We start from the raw sequence: 17,449 nt of genomic DNA, 5'->3' as shown, positions 1-17,449 counted from the left end.
GTTGGGCTCTACGTCGGGACGTGCGTTGGGCTCTACGTCGGGACGTGCGTTGGGCTCTACGTCGGGACGTGCTTTGGGCTCTACGTCGGGATTTAGCTTACTTTCAGCTCTACGTCGGGACGTGCGTTGGGCTCTACGTCGGGACGTGCGTTGGGCTCTACGTCGGGACGTGCGTTGGGCTCTACGTCGGGACGTGCGTTGGCCTCTACGTCGGGACGTGCGTTTGCCTCTACGTCGGGATTTAGCTTACATTCAGCTCTACGTCGGGACGTACGTTGGGCTCTACGTCGGGACGTGCGTTGGGCTCTACGTCGGGACGTGCGTTGGGCTCTACGTCGGGATTTAGCTTACTTTCAGCTCTACGTCGGGACGTGCGTTGGCCTCTATGTCGGGACGTGCGTTGGCCTCTACGTCGGGACGTGCGTTGGCCTCTGCGTCGGGATTTAGCTTACTTTCAGCTCCACGTCGGGACGTGCGTTGGCCTCCACGTCGGGACGTGCGGTGGGCTCTACGTCGGGACGTGCGTTGGGCTCTACGTCGGGACGTGCGTTGGGCTCTACGTCGGGATTTAGCTTACTTTCAGCTCTACGTCGGGACGTGCGTTGGCCTCTACGTCGGGACGTGCGTTGGCCTCTACGACGGGATTTAGCTTACTTTCAGCTCTACGTCGGGACGTGCGTTGGCCTCTACGTCGGGACGTGCGTTGCCCTCTACGTCGGGATTTATCTTACTTTCAGCTCTACGTCGGGACGTGTGTTGGGCTCTACGTCGGGATTTAGCTTACATTTAGCTCTACGTCGGGACGTGCGTTGGGCTCTACGTCGGGACGTGCGTTGGGCTCTACGTCGGGACGTGCGTTGGGCTCTACGACGGGATTTAGCTTACTTTCAGCTCTACGTCGGGACGTGCGTTGGCCTCTAAGTCGGGACGTGCGTTGGCCTCTAAGTCGGGACGTGCGTTGGCCTCTACGTCGGGACGTGCGTTGGCCTCTACGTCGGGATTTAACTTACTTTCAGCTCTACGTCGGGACGTGCGTTGGGCGCTACGTCGGGACGTGCGTTGGGCTCTACGTCGGGACGTGCGTTGGGCTCTACGTCTGTAGTTAGCTAACTTTCAGCTCTACGTCGGGACGTGCGTTGGGCGCTACGTCGGGACGTGCGTTGGGCTCTACGTCGGGACGTGCGTTGGGCTCTACGTCGGGATTTAGCTTACTTTCAGCTCTACGTCGGGACGTGCGTTGGCCTCTACGTCGGGACGTGCGTTGGCCTCTACGTCGGGACGTGCTTTGGGCTCTACGTCGCCACGTGCGTTGGCCTCTACGTCGGGACGTGCGTTGGCCTCTACGTCGGGACGTGCGTTGGCCTCTACGTCGGGATTTAGCTTACTTTCAGCTCTACGTCGGGACGTGCGTTGGGCTCTACGTCGGGACGTGCGTTGGGCGCTACGTCGGGACGTGCGTTGGGCGCTACTTCGGGACGTGCGTTGGGCGCTACGTCGGGATTTAGCTTAATTTCAGCTCTACGTCGGGACGTGCGTTGGGCTCTATGTCGGGACGTGCGTTGGGCTCTATGTCGGGACGTGCGTTGGGCTCTACGTCGGGACGTGCGTTGGGCTCTACGTCGGGACGTGCGTTGGGCTCTACGTCGGGATTTAGCTTACTTTCAGCTCTACGTCGGGACTTGCGTTGGCCTCTATGTCGGGACGTGCGTTGGCCTCTACGTCGGGACGTGCGTTGGCCTCTGCGTCGGGATTTAGCTTACTTTCAGCTCCACGTCGGGACGTGCGTTGGCCTCCACGTCGGGACGTGCGGTGGGCTCTACGTCGGGACGTGCGTTGGGCTCTACGTCGGGACGTGCGTTGGGCTCTACGTCGGGATTTAGCTTACTTTCAGCTCTACGTCGGGACGTGCGTTGGCCTCTACGTCGGGACGTGCGTTGGCCTCTACGTCGGGACGTGCGTTGGGCTCTACGTCGGGTCGTGCGTTGGGCTCTACGACGGGACGTGCGTTGGGCTCTACGTCTGTAGTTAGCTAACTTTCAGCTCTACGTCGGGACGTGCGTTGGGCGCTACGTCGGGATGTGCGTTGGGCTCTACGTCGGGACGTGCGTTGGGCTCTATGTCGGGGCGTGCGTTGGGCTCTACGTCGGGATTTAGCTTACTTTAAGCTCTACGTCGGGACGTGCGTTGGCCTTTACTTCGGGACGTGCGTTGGCCTCTACGTCGGGACGTGCGTTGGCATCTACGTCGGGATTTAGCTTACTTTCAGCTCTACGTCGGGACGTGCGTTGGGCTCTACGTCGGGACGTGCGTTGGGCTCTACGTCGGGACGTGCGTTGGGCTCTACGTCGGGACGTGCGTTGGGCTCTACGTCGGGACGTGCGTTGGGCTCTACGTCGGGACGTGCGTTGAGCTCTACGTCGGGACACGCGTTGGGCTCTACGTCGGGACGCGCGTTGGGCTCTACGTCTGTAGTTAGCTAACTTTCAGCTCTATGTCGGGACGCGCGTTGGGCTCTTCGTCTGTAGTTAGCTAACTTTCAGCTCTACGTCGGGACGTGCGTTGGGCTCTACGTCTGTAGTTAGCTAACTTTCAGCTCTACGTCGGGACGTGCGTTGGGCGCTACGTCGGGACGTGCGTTGGGCGCTACGTCGGGATTTAGCTTACTTTCAGCTCTACGTCGGGACGTGCGTTGGGCTCTACGTCGGGATGTGCGTTGGGCTCTACGTCGGGACGTGCGTTGGGCTCTACGTCGGGATTTAGCTTAATTTCAGCTCTACGTCGGGACGTGCGTTGGGCTCTACGTCGGGACGTGCGCTGGCCTCTACGTCGGGACGTGTGCTGGCCTCTACGTCGGGACGTGTGCTGGCCTCTACGTCGGGACGTGCGCTGGCCTCTACGTCGGGACGTGCGTTGGCCTCTACGTCGGGATTTAGCTTACTTTCAGCTCTACGTCGGGATGTGCGTTGGCCTGTACGTCGGGACGTGCGTTGGCCTCTACGTCTGTAGTTAGCTAACTTTCAGCTCTACGTCGGGATGTGCGTTGGGCTCTACGTCGGGATTTAGCTTACTTTCAGCTCTACGTTGGGACGTGCGTTGGGCTCTACGTCGGGACGTGTGTTGGGCTCTACGTCTGTAGTTAGCTAACTTCAAGCTCTACGTCGGGACATGCGTTGGGCTCTACGTCGGGACGTGCGTTGGGCTCTACGTCAGGATTTAGCTAACTTTCAGCTCTACGTCGGGACATGCGTTGGGCTCTACGTCGGGACGTGCGTTGGGCTCTACGTCGGGATTTAGCTTACTTTCAGCTCTACGTTGGGACGTGCGTTGGCCTCTACGTCGGGATTTAGCTTACTTTCAGCTCTACGTCGGGACGTGCGTTGGGCTCTACGTCGGGACGTGCGTTGGGCTCTACGTCGGGACGTGCGTTGGGCTCTACGTCTGTTGTTAGCTAACTTTCAGCTCTACGTCGGGACGTGCGTTGGGCTCTACGTCTGTAGTTAGCTAACTTTCAGCTCTACGTCGGGACGTGCGTTGGGCTCTACGTCGGGACGTGCGTTGGGCTCTACGTCGGGACGTGCGTTGGGCTCTACGTCGGGACGTGCGTTGGGCTCTACGTCGGGACGTGCGTTGGGCTCTACGTCGGGACGTGCGTTGGGCTCTACGTCGGGATTTAACTTACTTTCAGCTCTACGTCGGGACGTGCGTTGGCCTCTACGTCGGGACGTGCGTTGGGCTCTACGTCGGGACGTGCGTTGGGCTCTACGTCTGTAGTTAGCTAACTTACTGCTCTACGTCGGGACTTGCGTTGGGCTCTACGTCTGTAGTTAGCTAACTTTCAGCTCTACGTCGGGATGTGCGTTGGGTGCTACGTCGGGATGTGCGTTGGGCTCTATGTCGGGACGTGCGTTGGGCTCTATGTCGGGACGTGCGTTGGGCTCCACGTCGGGATTTAGCTTACTTTAAGCTCTACGTCGGGACGTGCGTTGGCCTTTACTTCGGGACGTGCGTTGGCCTCTACGTCGGGACGTGCGTTGGCCTCTGCGTCGGGACGTGCGTTGGCATCTACGTCGGGATTTAGCTTACTTTCAGCTCTACGTCGGGACGTGCGTTGGGCTCTACGTCGGGACGTGCGTTGAGCTCTACGTCGGGACACGCATTGGGCTCTACGTCGGGGCGCGCGTTGGGCTCTACGTCTGTAGTTAGCTAACTTTCAGCTCTACGTCGGGACGCGCGTTGGGCTCTTCGTCTGTAGTTAGCTAACTTTCAGCTCTACGTCGGGACGTGCGTTGGGCTCTACGTCTGTAGTTAGCTAACTTTCAGCTCTACGTCGGGACGTGCGTTGGGCTCTACGTCGGGACGTGCGTTGGGCTCTACGTCGGGATTTAGCTTACTTTCAGCTCTACGTCGGGACGTGCGCTGGCCTCTACGTCGGGACGTGCGCTGGCCTCTACGTCGGGACGTGCGTTGGCCTCTACGTCGGGATTTAGCTTACTTTCAGCTCTACGTCGGGACGTGCGTTGGCCTGTACGTCGGGACGTGCGTTGGCCTCTACGTCTGTAGTTAGCTAACTTTCAGCTCTACGTCGGGACGTGCGTTGGGCTCTACGTCGGGATTTAGCTTACTTTCAGCTCTAAGTCGGGACGTGCGTTGGGCTCTACGTCGGGACGTGTGTTGGGCTCTACGTCTGTAGTTAGCTAACTTCAAGCTCTACGTCGGGACGTGCGTTGGGCTCTACGTCGGGACGTGCGTTGGGCTCTACGTCGGGACGTGCGTTGGGCTCTACGTCGGGACGTGCGTTGGGCTCTACGTCGGGACGTGCGTTGGGCTCTACGTCGGGACGTGCGTTGGGCTCTACGTCGGGACGTGCGTTGGGCTCTACGTCAGGATTTAGCTAACTTTCAGCTCTACGTCGGGACATGCGTTGGGCTCTACGTCGGGACGTGCGTTGGGCTCTACGTCGGGATTTAGCTTACTTTCAGCTCTACGTTGGGACGTGCGTTGGCCTCTACGTCGGGATTTAGCTTACTTTCAGCTCTACGTCGGGACGTGCGTTGGGCTCTACGTCGGGACGTGCGTTGGGCTCTACGTCGGGACGTGCGTTGGGCTCTACGTCTGTTGTTAGCTAACTTTCAGCTCTACGTCGGGACGTGCGTTGGGCTCTACGTCTGTAGTTAGCTAACTTTCACCTCTACGTCGGGACGTGCGTTGGGCTCTACGTCGGGACGTGCGTTGGGCTCTACGTCGGGACGTGCGTTGGGCTCTACGTCGGGACGTGCGTTGGGCTCTACGTCGGGATTTAGCTTACTTTCAGCTCTACGTCGGGACGTGCGTTGGCCTCTACGTCGGGACGTGCGTTGTCCTCTAAGTCGGGACGTGCGTTGGCCTCTGCATCGGGACGTGCGTTGGCCTCTACATCGGGATTTAGCTTACTTTCAGCTCTACGTCGGGACGTGCGTTGGGCTCTACGTCGGGACGTGCGTTGGGCTCTACGTCGGGATTTAGCTTACTTTCAGCTCTACGTCGGGACGTGCGTTGGCCTCTACGTCGGGACGTGCGTTGGCCTCTACTTCGGGATTTAGCTTACTTTCAGCTCTACGTCGGGACGTGCGTTGGCCTCTACGTCGGGACGTGCGTTGGCCTCTACGTCGGGATTTAGCTTACTTTCAGCTCTACGTCGGGACGTGCGTTGGGCTCTACGTCGGGTTTTAGCTTACTTTCAGCTCTACGTCGGGACGTGCGTTGGGCTCTACGTCGGAACGTGCGTTGGGCTCTATGTCTGTAGTTAGCTAACTTTCAGCTCTACGTCGGGACGTGCGTTGGGCGCTACGTCGGGACGTGCGTTGGGCTCTACGTCGGGACGTGCATTGGGCTCTACGTCGGGATTTAGCTTACTTTCAGCTCTACGTTGGGACGTGCGTTGGGCTCTACGTCGGGACGTGCTTTGGGCTCTACGTCGGGACGTGCGTTGGCCTCTACGTCGGGACGTGCGTTGGCATCTACGTCGGGATTTAGCTTACTTTCAGCTCTACGTCGGGACGTGCGTTGGGCTCTACGTCGGGACGTGCGTTGGGCTCTACGTCGGGACGTGCGTTGGGCTCTACGTCTGTAGTTAGCTAACTTTCAGCTCTACGTCGGGACGTGCGTTGGGCTCTACGTTGGGACTTTCGTTGGGCTCTACGTCGGGACTTGCGTTGGGCTCTACGTCGGGACGTGCGTTGGGCTGTACATCTGTAGTTAGCTAACTTTCAGCTCTACGTCGGGACGTGCGTTGGGCTCTACGTCGGGACGTGTGTTGGGCTCTACGTCTGTAGTTAGATAAGTTTCAGATCTACGTCGGGACGTGCGTTTGGCGCTACGTCGGGACGTGCGTTGGGCTCTACGTCGGGACGTGCGTTGGGCTCTACGTCGGGACGTGCGTTGGGCTCTACGTCGGGACGTGCGTTGGCCTCTACGTCGGGACGTGCGTTGGCCTCTACGTCGGGATTTAGCTTACTTTCAGCTCTACGTCGGGACGTGCGTTGGGCGCTACGTCGGGACGTGCATTGGGCGCTACGTCGGGACGTGCGTTGGGCGCTGCTTCGGGACGTGTGTTGGGCGCTACGTCGGGATTTAGCTTACTTTCAGCTCTACGTCGGGACGTGCGTTGGGCTCTACGTCGGGACGTGCGTTGGGCTCTACGTCGAGACGTGCGTTGGGCTCTACGTCGGGACGTGCGTTGGGCTCTACGTCGGGACGTGCGTTGGGCTCTACGTCGGGATTTAGCTTAATTTCAGCTCTACGTCGGGACGTGCGTTGGCCTCTACGTCGGGACGTGCGTTGGCCTCTACGTCGGGATTTAGCTTACTTTCAGCTCTACGTCGGGACGTGCGTTGGCCTCTACGTCGGGACGTGCGTTGGCCTCTACGTTGGGATTTAGCTTACTTTCAGCTCTACGTTGGGACGTGCGTTGGCCTCTACGTCGGGATTTAGCTTACTTTCAGCTCTACATCGGGACGTGCGTTGGGCTCTACGTCGGGACATGCGTTGGGCTCTACGTCGGGACGTGCGTTGGTCTCTACATCTGTAGTTAGCTAACTTTCAGCTCTACGTCGGGACGTGCGTTGGGCTCTACGTCGGGACGTGCGTTGGGCTCTACGTCGGGATTTAGCTTACTTTCAGCTCTACGTCGGGACGTGCGTTGGGCTCTACGTCGGGACGTGCGTTGGACTCTACGTCGGGACACGCGTTGGGCTCTACGTCGGGACGCGCGTTGGGCTCTACGTCTGTAGTTAGCTAACTTTCAGCTCTACGTCGGGATGTGCGTTGGTCTCTACGTCTGTAGTTAGTTAACTTTCAGCTCTACGTCGGGACGTGCGTTGGGCGCTACGTCGGGACGTGCGTTGGGCGCTACGTCGGGATTTAGCTTACTTTCAGCTCTACGTCGGGACGTGCGTTGGGGTCTACGTCGGGACGTGCGTTGGGCTCTACGTAGGGATTTAACTTACTTTAAGCTCTACGTCGGGACGTGCGTTGGGCTCTACGTCGGGACGTGCGCTGGGCTCTACGTCGGGACGTGCGCTGGCCTCTACGTCGGGACGTGCGCTGGCCTCTACGTCGGGACGTGCGCTGGCCTCTACGTCGGGACGTGCGCTGGCCTCTACGTCGGGACGTGCGCTGGCTTCTACGTCGGGACGTGCGTTGGCCTCTACGTCGGGATTTAGCTTACTTTTATCTCTACGTCGGGACGTGCCTTGGCCTGTACGTCGGGACGTGCGTTGGCCTCTACGTCGGGATTTAGCTTACTTTCAGCTCTACGTCGGGACGTGCGTTGGGCTCTACGTCGGGATTTAGCTTACTTTCAGCTCTACGTCGGGACGTGCGTTGGGCTCTACGTCGGGACGTGCGTTGGGCTCTACGTCGGGACGTGCGTTGGGCTCTACGTCGGGACGTGCGTTGGGCTCTACGTCTGTAGTTAGCTAACTTTCAGCTCTACGTCGGGACGTGCGTTGGGCTCTACGTCGGGACATGCGTTGGGCTCTACGTCGGGACGTGCGTTGGGCTCTACGTCTGTAGTTAGCTAACTTTCTGCTCTACGTCGGGACGTGCGTTGGGCTCTACGTCTGTAGTTAGCTAACTTTCAGCTCTACTTCGGGACGTGCGTTGGGCGCTACGTCGGGACATGCGTTGGGCTCTACGTCGGGACGTGCGTTGGGCTCTACGTCGGGATTTAGCTTACTTTCAGCTCTACGTCGGGACGTGCGTTTGCCTCTACTTCGGGACGTGCGTTGGCCTCTACGTCGGGACGTGCGTTGGCCTCTACGTCGGGATTTAGCTTACTTTCAGCTCTACGTCGGGACGTGCGTTGGCCTCTACGTCGGGACGTGCGTTGAGCTCTACGTCGGGACACGCGTTGGGCTCTACGTCTGTAGTTAGCTAACTTTCAGCTCTACGTCGGGACGTGCGTTGGGCTCTACGTCGGGACGTGCGTTGGGCTCTACGTCGGGATTTAGCTTAATTTCAGCTCTACGTCGGGACGTGCGCTGGCCTCTACGTCGGGACGTGCGCTGGCCTCTACGTCGGGACGTGCGCTGGCCTCTACGTCGGGACGTGCGTTGGCCTCTACGTCGGGATTTAGCTTACTTTCAGCTCTACGTCGGGACGTGCGTTGGCCTGTACGTCGGGACGTGCGTTGGCCTCTACGTCTGTAGTTAGCTAACTTTCAGCTCTACGTCGGGACGTGCGTTGGGCTCTACGTCGGGATTTAGCTTACTTTCAGCTCTACGTCGGGACGTGCGTTGGGCTCTACGTCGGGACGTGTGTTGGGCTCTACGTCTGTAGTTAGCTAACTTCAAGCTCTACGTCGGGACGTGCGTTGGGCTCTACGTCGGGACGTGCGTTGGGCTCTACGTCGGGACGTGCGTTGGGCTCTACGTCGGGACGTGCGTTGGGCTCTACGTCGGGACGTGCGTTGGGCTCTACGTCGGGACGTGCGTTGGGCTCTACGTCAGGATTTAGCTAACTTTCAGCTCTACGTCGGGACATGCGTTGGGCTCTACGTCGGGACGTGCGTTGGGCTCTACGTCGGGATTTAGCTTACTTTCAGCTCTACGTTGGGACGTGCGTTGGCCTCTACGTCGGGATTTAGCTTACTTTCAGCTCTACGTCGGGACGTGCGTTGGGCTCTACGTCGGGACGTGCGTTGGGCTCTACGTCGGGACGTGCGTTGGGCTCTACGACTGTTGTTAGCTAACTTTCAGCTCTACGTCGGGACGTGCGTTGGGCTCTACGTCTGTAGTTAGCTAACTTTCACCTCTACGTCGGGACGTGCGTTGGGCTCTACGTCGGGACGTGCGTTGGGCTCTACGTCGGGACGTGCGTTGGGCTCTACGTCGGGATTTAGCTTACTTTCAGCTCTACGTCGGGACGTGCGTTGGCCTCTACGTCGGGACGTGCGTTGGCCTCTACGTCGGGACGTGCGTTGGCCTCTACGTCGGGACGTGCGTTGGCCTCTAAGTCGGGACGTGCGTTGGCCTCTGCATCGGGACGTGCGTTGGCCTCTACATCGGGATTTAGCTTACTTTCAGCTCTACGTCGGGACGTGCGTTGGGCTCTACGTCGGGACGTGCGTTGGGCTCTACGTCGGGATTTAGCTTACTTTCAGCTCTACGTCGGGACGTGCGTTGGCATCTACGTCGGGACGTGCGTTGGCATCTACGTCGGGACGTGCGTTGGCCTCTACTTCGGGATTTAGCTTACTTTCAGCTCTACGTCGGGACGTGCGTTGGCCTCTACGTCGGGACGTGCGTTGGGCTCTACGTCGGGATTTAGCTTACTTTCAGCTCTACGTCGGGACGTGCGTTGGGCTCTACGTCGGGTTTTAGCTTACTTTCAGCTCTACGTCGGGACGTGCGTTGGGCTCTACGTCGGAACGTGCGTTGGGCTCTATGTCTGTAGTTAGCTAACTTTCAGCTCTACGTCGGGACGTGCGTTGGGCTCTACGTCGGGACGTGCATTGGGCTCTACGTCGGGATTTAGCTTACTTTCAGCTCTACGTCGGGACGTGCGTTGGCCTCTACGTCGGGACGTGCGTTGTCCTCTACGTCGGGACGTGCGTTGGCCTCTACGTCGGGACGTGCGTTGGCCTCTAAGTCGGGACGTGCGTTGGCCTCTAAGTCGGGACGTGCGTTGGCCTCTGCATCGGGACGTGCGTTGGCCTCTACATCGGGATTTAGCTTACTTTCAGCTCTACGTCGGGACGTGCGTTGGGCTCTACGTCGGGACGTGCGTTGGGCTCTACGTCGGGATTTAGCTTACTTTCAGCTCTACGTCGGGACGTGCGTTGGCATCTACGTCGGGACGTGCGTTGGCATCTACGTCGGGACGTGCGTTGGCATCTACGTCGGGACGTGCGTTGGCCTCTACTTCGGGATTTAGCTTACTTTCAGCTCTACGTCGGGACGTGCGTTGGCCTCTACGTCGGGACGTGCGTTGGCCTCTACGTCGGGATTTAGCTTACTTTCAGCTCTACGTCGGGACGTGCGTTGGGCTCTACGTCGGGTTTTAGCTTACTTTCAGCTCTACGTCGGGACGTGCGTTGGGCTCTACGTCGGAACGTGCGTTGGGCTCTATGTCTGTAGTTAGCTAACTTTCAGCTCTACGTCGGGACGTGCGTTGGGCGCTACGTCGGGACGTGCGTTGGGCTCTACGTCGGGACGTGCATTGGGCTCTACGTCGGGATTTAGCTTACTTTCAGCTCTACGTTGGGACGTGCGTTGGGCTCTACGTCGGGACGTGCTTTGGGCTCTACGTCGGGACGTGCGTTGGCCTCTACGTCGGGACGTGCGTTGGCCTCTACGTCGGGATTTAGCTTACTTTCAGCTCTACGTCGGGACGTGCGTTGGGCTCTACGTCGGGACGTGCGTTGGGCTCTACGTCGGGACGTGCGTTGGGCTCTACGTCTGTAGTTAGCTAACTTTCAGCTCTACGTCGGGACGTGCGTTGGGCTCTACGTTGGGACTTTCGTTGGGCTCTACGTCGGGACTTGCGTTGGGCTCTACGTCGGGACGTGCGTTGGGCTGTACATCTGTAGTTAGCTAACTTTCAGCTCTACGTCGGGACGTGCGTTGGGCTCTACGTCGGGACGTGTGTTGGGCTCTACGTCTGTAGTTAGATAAGTTTCAGATCTACGTCGGGACGTGCGTTTGGCGCTACGTCGGGACGTGCGTTGGGCTCTACGTCGGGACGTGCGTTGGGCTCTACGTCGGGACGTGCGTTGGGCTCTACGTCGGGACGTGCGTTGGCCTCTACGTCGGGACGTGCGTTGGCCTCTACGTCGGGATTTAGCTTACTTTCAGCTCTACGTCGGGACGTGCGTTGGGCGCTACGTCGGGACGTGCGTTGGGCGCTACGTCGGGACGTGCGTTGGGCGCTGCTTCGGGACGTGTGTTGGGCGCTACGTCGGGATTTAGCTTACTTTCAGCTCTACGTCGGGACGTGCGTTGGGCTCTACGTCGGGACGTGCGTTGGGCTCTACGTCGGGACGTGCGTTGGGCTCTACGTCGGGACGTGCGTTGGGCTCTACGTCGGGACGTGCGTTGGGCTCTACGTCGGGACGTGCGTTGGGCTCTACGTCGGGATTTAGCTTAATTTCAGCTCTACGTCGGGACGTGCGTTGGCCTCTACGTCGGGACGTGCGTTGGCCTCTACGTCGGGATTTAGCTTACTTTCAGCTCTACGTCGGGACGTGCGTTGGCCTCTACGTCGGGACGTGCGTTGGCCTCTACGTTGGGATTTAGCTTACTTTCAGCTCTACGTTGGGACGTGCGTTGGCCTCTACGTCGGGATTTAGCTTACTTTCAGCTCTACATCGGGACGTGCGTTGGGCTCTACGTCGGGACATGCGTTGGGCTCTACGTCGGGACGTGCGTTGGTCTCTACGTCTGTAGTTAGCTAACTTTCAGCTCTACGTCGGGACGTGCGTTGGGCTCTACGTCGGGACGTGCGTTGGGCTCTACGTCGGGATTTAGCTTACTTTCAGCTCTACGTCGGGACGTGCGTTGGGCTCTACGTCGGGACGTGCGTTGGACTCTACGTCGGGACACGCGTTGGGCTCTACGTCGGGACGCGCGTTGGGCTCTACGTCTGTAGTTAGCTAACTTTCAGCTCTACGTCGGGATGTGCGTTGGTCTCTACGTCTGTAGTTAGTTAACTTTCAGCTCTACGTCGGGACGTGCGTTGGGCGCTACGTCGGGACGTGCGTTGGGCGCTACGTCGGGATTTAGCTTACTTTCAGCTCTACGTCGGGACGTGCGTTGGGGTCTACGTCGGGACGTGCGTTGGGCTCTACGTAGGGATTTAACTTACTTTAAGCTCTACGTCGGGACGTGCGTTGGGCTCTACGTCGGGACGTGCGCTGGCCTCTACGTCGGGACGTGCGCTGGCCTCTACGTCGGGACGTGCGCTGGCCTCTACGTCGGGACGTGCGCTGGCTTCTACGTCGGGACGTGCGTTGGCCTCTACGTCGGGATTTAGCTTACTTTTATCTCTACGTCGGGACGTGCCTTGGCCTGTACGTCGGGACGTGCGTTGGCCTCTACGTCGGGATTTAGCTTACTTTCAGCTCTACGTCGGGACGTGCGTTGGGCTCTACGTCGGGATTTAGCTTACTTTCAGCTCTACGTCGGGACGTGCGTTGGGCTCTACGTCGGGACGTGCGTTGGGCTCTACGTCGGGACGTGCGTTGGGCTCTACGTCTGTAGTTAGCTAACTTTCAGCTCTACGTCGGGACGTGCGTTGGGCTCTACGTCGGGACGTGCGTTGGGCTCTACGTCGGGACGTGCGTTGGGCTCTACGTCTGTAGTTAGCTAACTTTCTGCTCTACGTCGGGACGTGCGTTGGGCTCTACGTCTGTAGTTAGCTAACTTTCAGCTCTACTTCGGGACGTGCGTTGGGCGCTACGTCGGGACATGCGTTGGGCTCTACGTCGGGACGTGCGTTGGGCTCTACGTCGGGATTTAGCTTACTTTCAGCTCTACGTCGGGACGTGCGTTTGCCTCTACTTCGGGACGTGCGTTGGCCTCTACGTCGGGACGTGCGTTGGCCTCTACGTCGGGATTTAGCTTACTTTCAGCTCTACGTCGGGACGTGCGTTGGCCTCTACGTCGGGACGTGCGTTGAGCTCTACGTCGGGACACGCGTTGGGCTCTACGTCTGTAGTTAGCTAACTTTCAGCTCTACGTCGGGACGCGCGTTGGGCTCTTCGTCTGTAGTTAGCTAACTTTCAGCTCTACGTCGGGACGCGCGTTGGGCTCTTCGTCTGTAGTTAGCTAACTTTCAGCTCTACGTCGGGACGTGCGTTGGGCTCTACGTCTGTAGTTAGCTAACTTTCAGCTCTACGTCGGGACGTGCGTTGGGCGCTACGTCGGGACGTGCGTTGGGCTCTACGTCGGGATTTAGCTTACTTTCAGCTCTACGTCGGGACGTGCGTTGGGCTCTACGTCGGGACGTGCGTTGGGCTCTACGTCGGGACGTGCGTTGGGCTCTACGTCGGGATTTAGCTTACATTAAGCTCTACGTCGGGACGTGCGTTGGGCTCTACGTCGGGACGTGCGCTGGCCTCTACGTCGGGACGTGTGCTAGCCTCTACGTCGGGACGTGCGCTGGCCTCTACGTCGGGACGTGCGTTGGCCTCTACGTCGGGATTTATCTTACTTTCAGCTCTACGTCGGGACGTGCTTTGGCCTGTACGTCGGGACGTGCGTTGGGCTCTACGTCGGGATTTAGCTTACTTTCAGCTCTACGTCGGGACGTGCGTTGGGCTCTACGTCGGGATTTAGCTTACTTTCAGCTCTACGTCGGGACGTGCGTTGGGCTCTACGTCGGGACGTGCGTTGGGCTCTACGTCGGGACGTGCGTTGGGCTCTACGTCTGTAGTTAGCTAACTTTCAGCTCTACGTCGGGACGTGCGTTGGGCTCTACGTCGGGACGTGCGTTGGGCTCTACGTCGGGACGTGCGTTGGGCTTTACGTCAGGATTTAGCTAACTTTCAGCTCTACGTCGGGACATGCGTTGGGCTCTACGTCGGGACGTGCGTTGGGCTCTACGTCGGGATTTAGCTTACTTTCAGCTCTACGTTGGGACGTGCGTTGGCCTCTACGTCGGGATTTACCTTACTTTCAGCTCTACGTCGGGACGTGCGTTCGGCTCTACGTCGGGACGTGCGTTGGGCTCTACGTCGGGACGTGCGTTGGGCTCTACGTCTGTAGTTAGGTAACTTTCAGCTCTACGTCGGGACGTGCGTTGGGCGCTACGTCGGGACGTGCGTTGGGCTATACGTCGGGACGTGCGTTGGGCTCTATGTCTGTAGTTAGCTAACTTTCAGCTCTACGTCGGGACGTGCGTTGGGCGCTACGTCGGGACGTGCGTTGGGCTCTACGTCGGGACGTGCGTTGGGCTCTACGTCGGGACGTGCGTTGGGCTCTACGTCTGGATTTAGCTTACTTTCAGCTCTACGTCGGGACGTGCGTTGGCCTCTACGTCGGGACGTGCGTTGGCCTCTACGTCGGGACGTGCGTTGGCCTCTACGTCGGGATTTAGCTTACTTTCAGCTCTACGTCGGGATGTGCGTTGGGCGCTACGTCGGGACGTGCGTTGGGCGCTAGTTCGGGACGTGCGTTGGGCGCTACGTCGGGATTTAGCTTACTTTCAGCTCTACGTCGGGACGTGCGTTGGGCTCTACGTCGGGACGTGCGTTGGACTCTACGTCGGGACGTGCGTTGGCCTCTACGTCGGGATTTAGCTTACTTTCAGCTCTACGTCGGGACGTGCATTGAGCTCTACGTCGGGACGTGCGTTGGCCTCTACGTCGGGATTTAGCTTACTTTCAGCTCTACGTCGGGACGTGCGTTGGCCTGTACGTCGGGACGTGCGTTGGCCTCTACGTCGGGATTTAGCTTACTTTCAGCTCTACGTCGGGACGTGCGTTGGGCTCTACGTCGGGTTTTAGCTTACTTTCAGCTCTACGTCGGGACGTGCGTTGGGCTCTACGTCGGGACGTGCGTTGGGCTCTATGTCTGTAGTTAGCTAACTTTCAGCTCTACGTCGGGACGTGCGTTGGGCGCTACGTCGGGACGTGCGTTGGGCTCTACGTCGGGACATGCGTTGGGCTCTACGTCGGGATTTAGCTTACTTTCAGCTCTACGTCGGGACGTGCGTTGGGCTCTACGTCGGGACGTGCGTTGGGCTCTACGTCGGGACGTGCGTTGGGCTCTACGTCGGGACGTGCGTTGGGCTCTACGTCTGTAGTTAGCTAACTTTCAGCTCTACGTCGGGACGTGCGTTGGGCTCTACGTTGGGACTTTCGTTGGGCTCTACGTCGGGACTTGCGTTGGGCTCTACGTCGGGACGTGCGTTGGGCTGTACATCTGTAGTTAGCTAACTTTCAGCTCTACGTCGGGACGTGCGTTGGGCTCTACGTCGGGACGTGCGTTGGGCTCTACGTCTGTAGTTAGATAAGTTTCAGATCTACGTCGGGACGTGCGTTTGGCGCTACGTCGGGACGTGCGTTGGGCTCTACGTCGGGACGTGCGTTGGGCTCTACGTCGGGACGTGCGTTGGGCTCTACGTCGGGACGTGCGTTGGCCTCTACGTCGGGATTTAGCTTACTTTCAGCTCTACGTCGGGACGTGCGTTGGGCGCTACGTCGGGACGTGCGTTGGGCGCTACGTCGGGACGTGCGTTGGGCGCTGCTTCGGGACGTGTGTTGGGCGCTACGTCGGGTTTTAGCTTACTTTCAGCTCTACGTCGGGACGTGCGTTGGGCTCTACGTCGGGACGTGCGTTGGGCTCTACGTCGGGACGTGCGTTGGGCTCTACGTCGGGATTTAGCTTAATTTCAGCTCTACGTCGGGACGTGCGTTGGCCTCTACGTCGGGACGTGCGTTGGCCTCTACGTCGGGATTTAGCTTACTTTCAGCTCTACGTCGGGACGTGCGTTGGCCTCTACGTCGGGACGTGCGTTGGCCTCTACGTTGGGATTTAGCTTACTTTCAGCTCTACGTTGGGACGTGCGTTGGCCTCTACGTCGGGATTTAGCTTACTTTCAGCTCTACATCGGGACGTGCGTTGGGCTCTACGTCGGGACATGCGTTGGGCTCTACGTCGGGACGTGCGTTGGTCTCTACGTCTGTAGTTAGCTAACTTTCAGCTCTACGTCGGGACGTGCGTTGGGCTCTACGTCGGGACGTGCGTTGGGCTCTACGTCGGGACGTGCGTTGGGCTCTACGTCGGGATTTAGCTTACTTTCAGCTCTACGTCGGGACGTGCGTTGGGCTCTACGTCGGGACGTGCGTTGGACTCTACGTCGGGACACGCGTTGGGCTCTACGTCGGGACGCGCGTTGGGCTCTACGTCTGTAGTTAGCTAACTTTCAGCTCTACGTCGGGATGTGCGTTGGTCTCTACGTCTGTAGTTAGTTAACTTTCAGCTCTACGTCGGGACGTGCGTTGGGCGCTACGTCGGGACGTGCGTTGGGCGCTACGTCGGGATTTTTCTTACTTTCAGCTCTACGTCGGGACGTGCGTTGGGGTCTACGTCGGGACGTGCGTTGGGCTCTACGTAGGGATTTAACTTACTTTAAGCTCTACGTCGGGACGTGCGTTGGGCTCTACGTCGGGACGTGCGCTGGCCTCTACGTCGGGACGTGCGCTGGCCTCTACGTCGGGACGTGCGCTGGCCTCTACGTCGGGACGTGCGCTGGCTTCTACGTCGGGACGTGCGTTGGCCTCTACGTCGGGATTTAGCTTACTTTTATCTCTACGTCGGGACGTGCCTTGGCCTGTACGTCGGGACGTGCGTTGGCCTCTACGTCGGGATTTAGCTTACTTTCAGCTCTACGTCGGGACGTGCGTTGGGCTCTACGTCGGGATTTAGCTTACTTTCAGCTCTACGTCGGGACGTGCGTTGGGCTCTACGTCGGGACGTGCGTTGGGCTCTACGTCGGGACGTGCGTTGGGCTCTACGTCTGTAGTTAGCTAACTTTCAGCTCTACGTCGGGACGTGCGTTGGGCTCTACGTCGGGACGTGCGTTGGGCTCTACGTCTGTAGTTAGCTAACTTTCAGCTCTACGTCGGGACGTGCGTTGGGCTCTACGTCGGGACGTGCGTTGGGCTCTACGTCGGGACGTGCGTTGGGCTCTACGTCTGTAGTTAGCTAACTTTCTGCTCTACGTCGGGACGTGCGTTGGGCTCTACGTCTGTAGTTAGCTAACTTTCAGCTCTACTTCGGGACGTGCGTTGGGCGCTACGTCGGGACATGCGTTGGGCTCTACGTCGGGACGTGCGTTGGGCTCTACGTCGGGATTTAGCTTACTTTCAGCTCTACGTCGGGACGTGCGTTTGCCTCTACTTCGGGACGTGCGTTGGCCTCTACGTCGGGACGTGCGTTGGCCTCTACGTCGGGATTTAGCTTACTTT

This window comes from Leptosomus discolor, unplaced genomic scaffold (genome assembly GCF_034619465.1).
Source record: "Leptosomus discolor isolate bLepDis1 unplaced genomic scaffold, bLepDis1.hap2 HAP2_SCAFFOLD_30, whole genome shotgun sequence".
Lineage (NCBI taxonomy): Eukaryota > Metazoa > Chordata > Aves > Leptosomiformes > Leptosomidae > Leptosomus > Leptosomus discolor.
The sequence above is the reverse complement of the archived record's forward strand: the minus strand, read 5'-3'. Positions refer to the sequence as shown.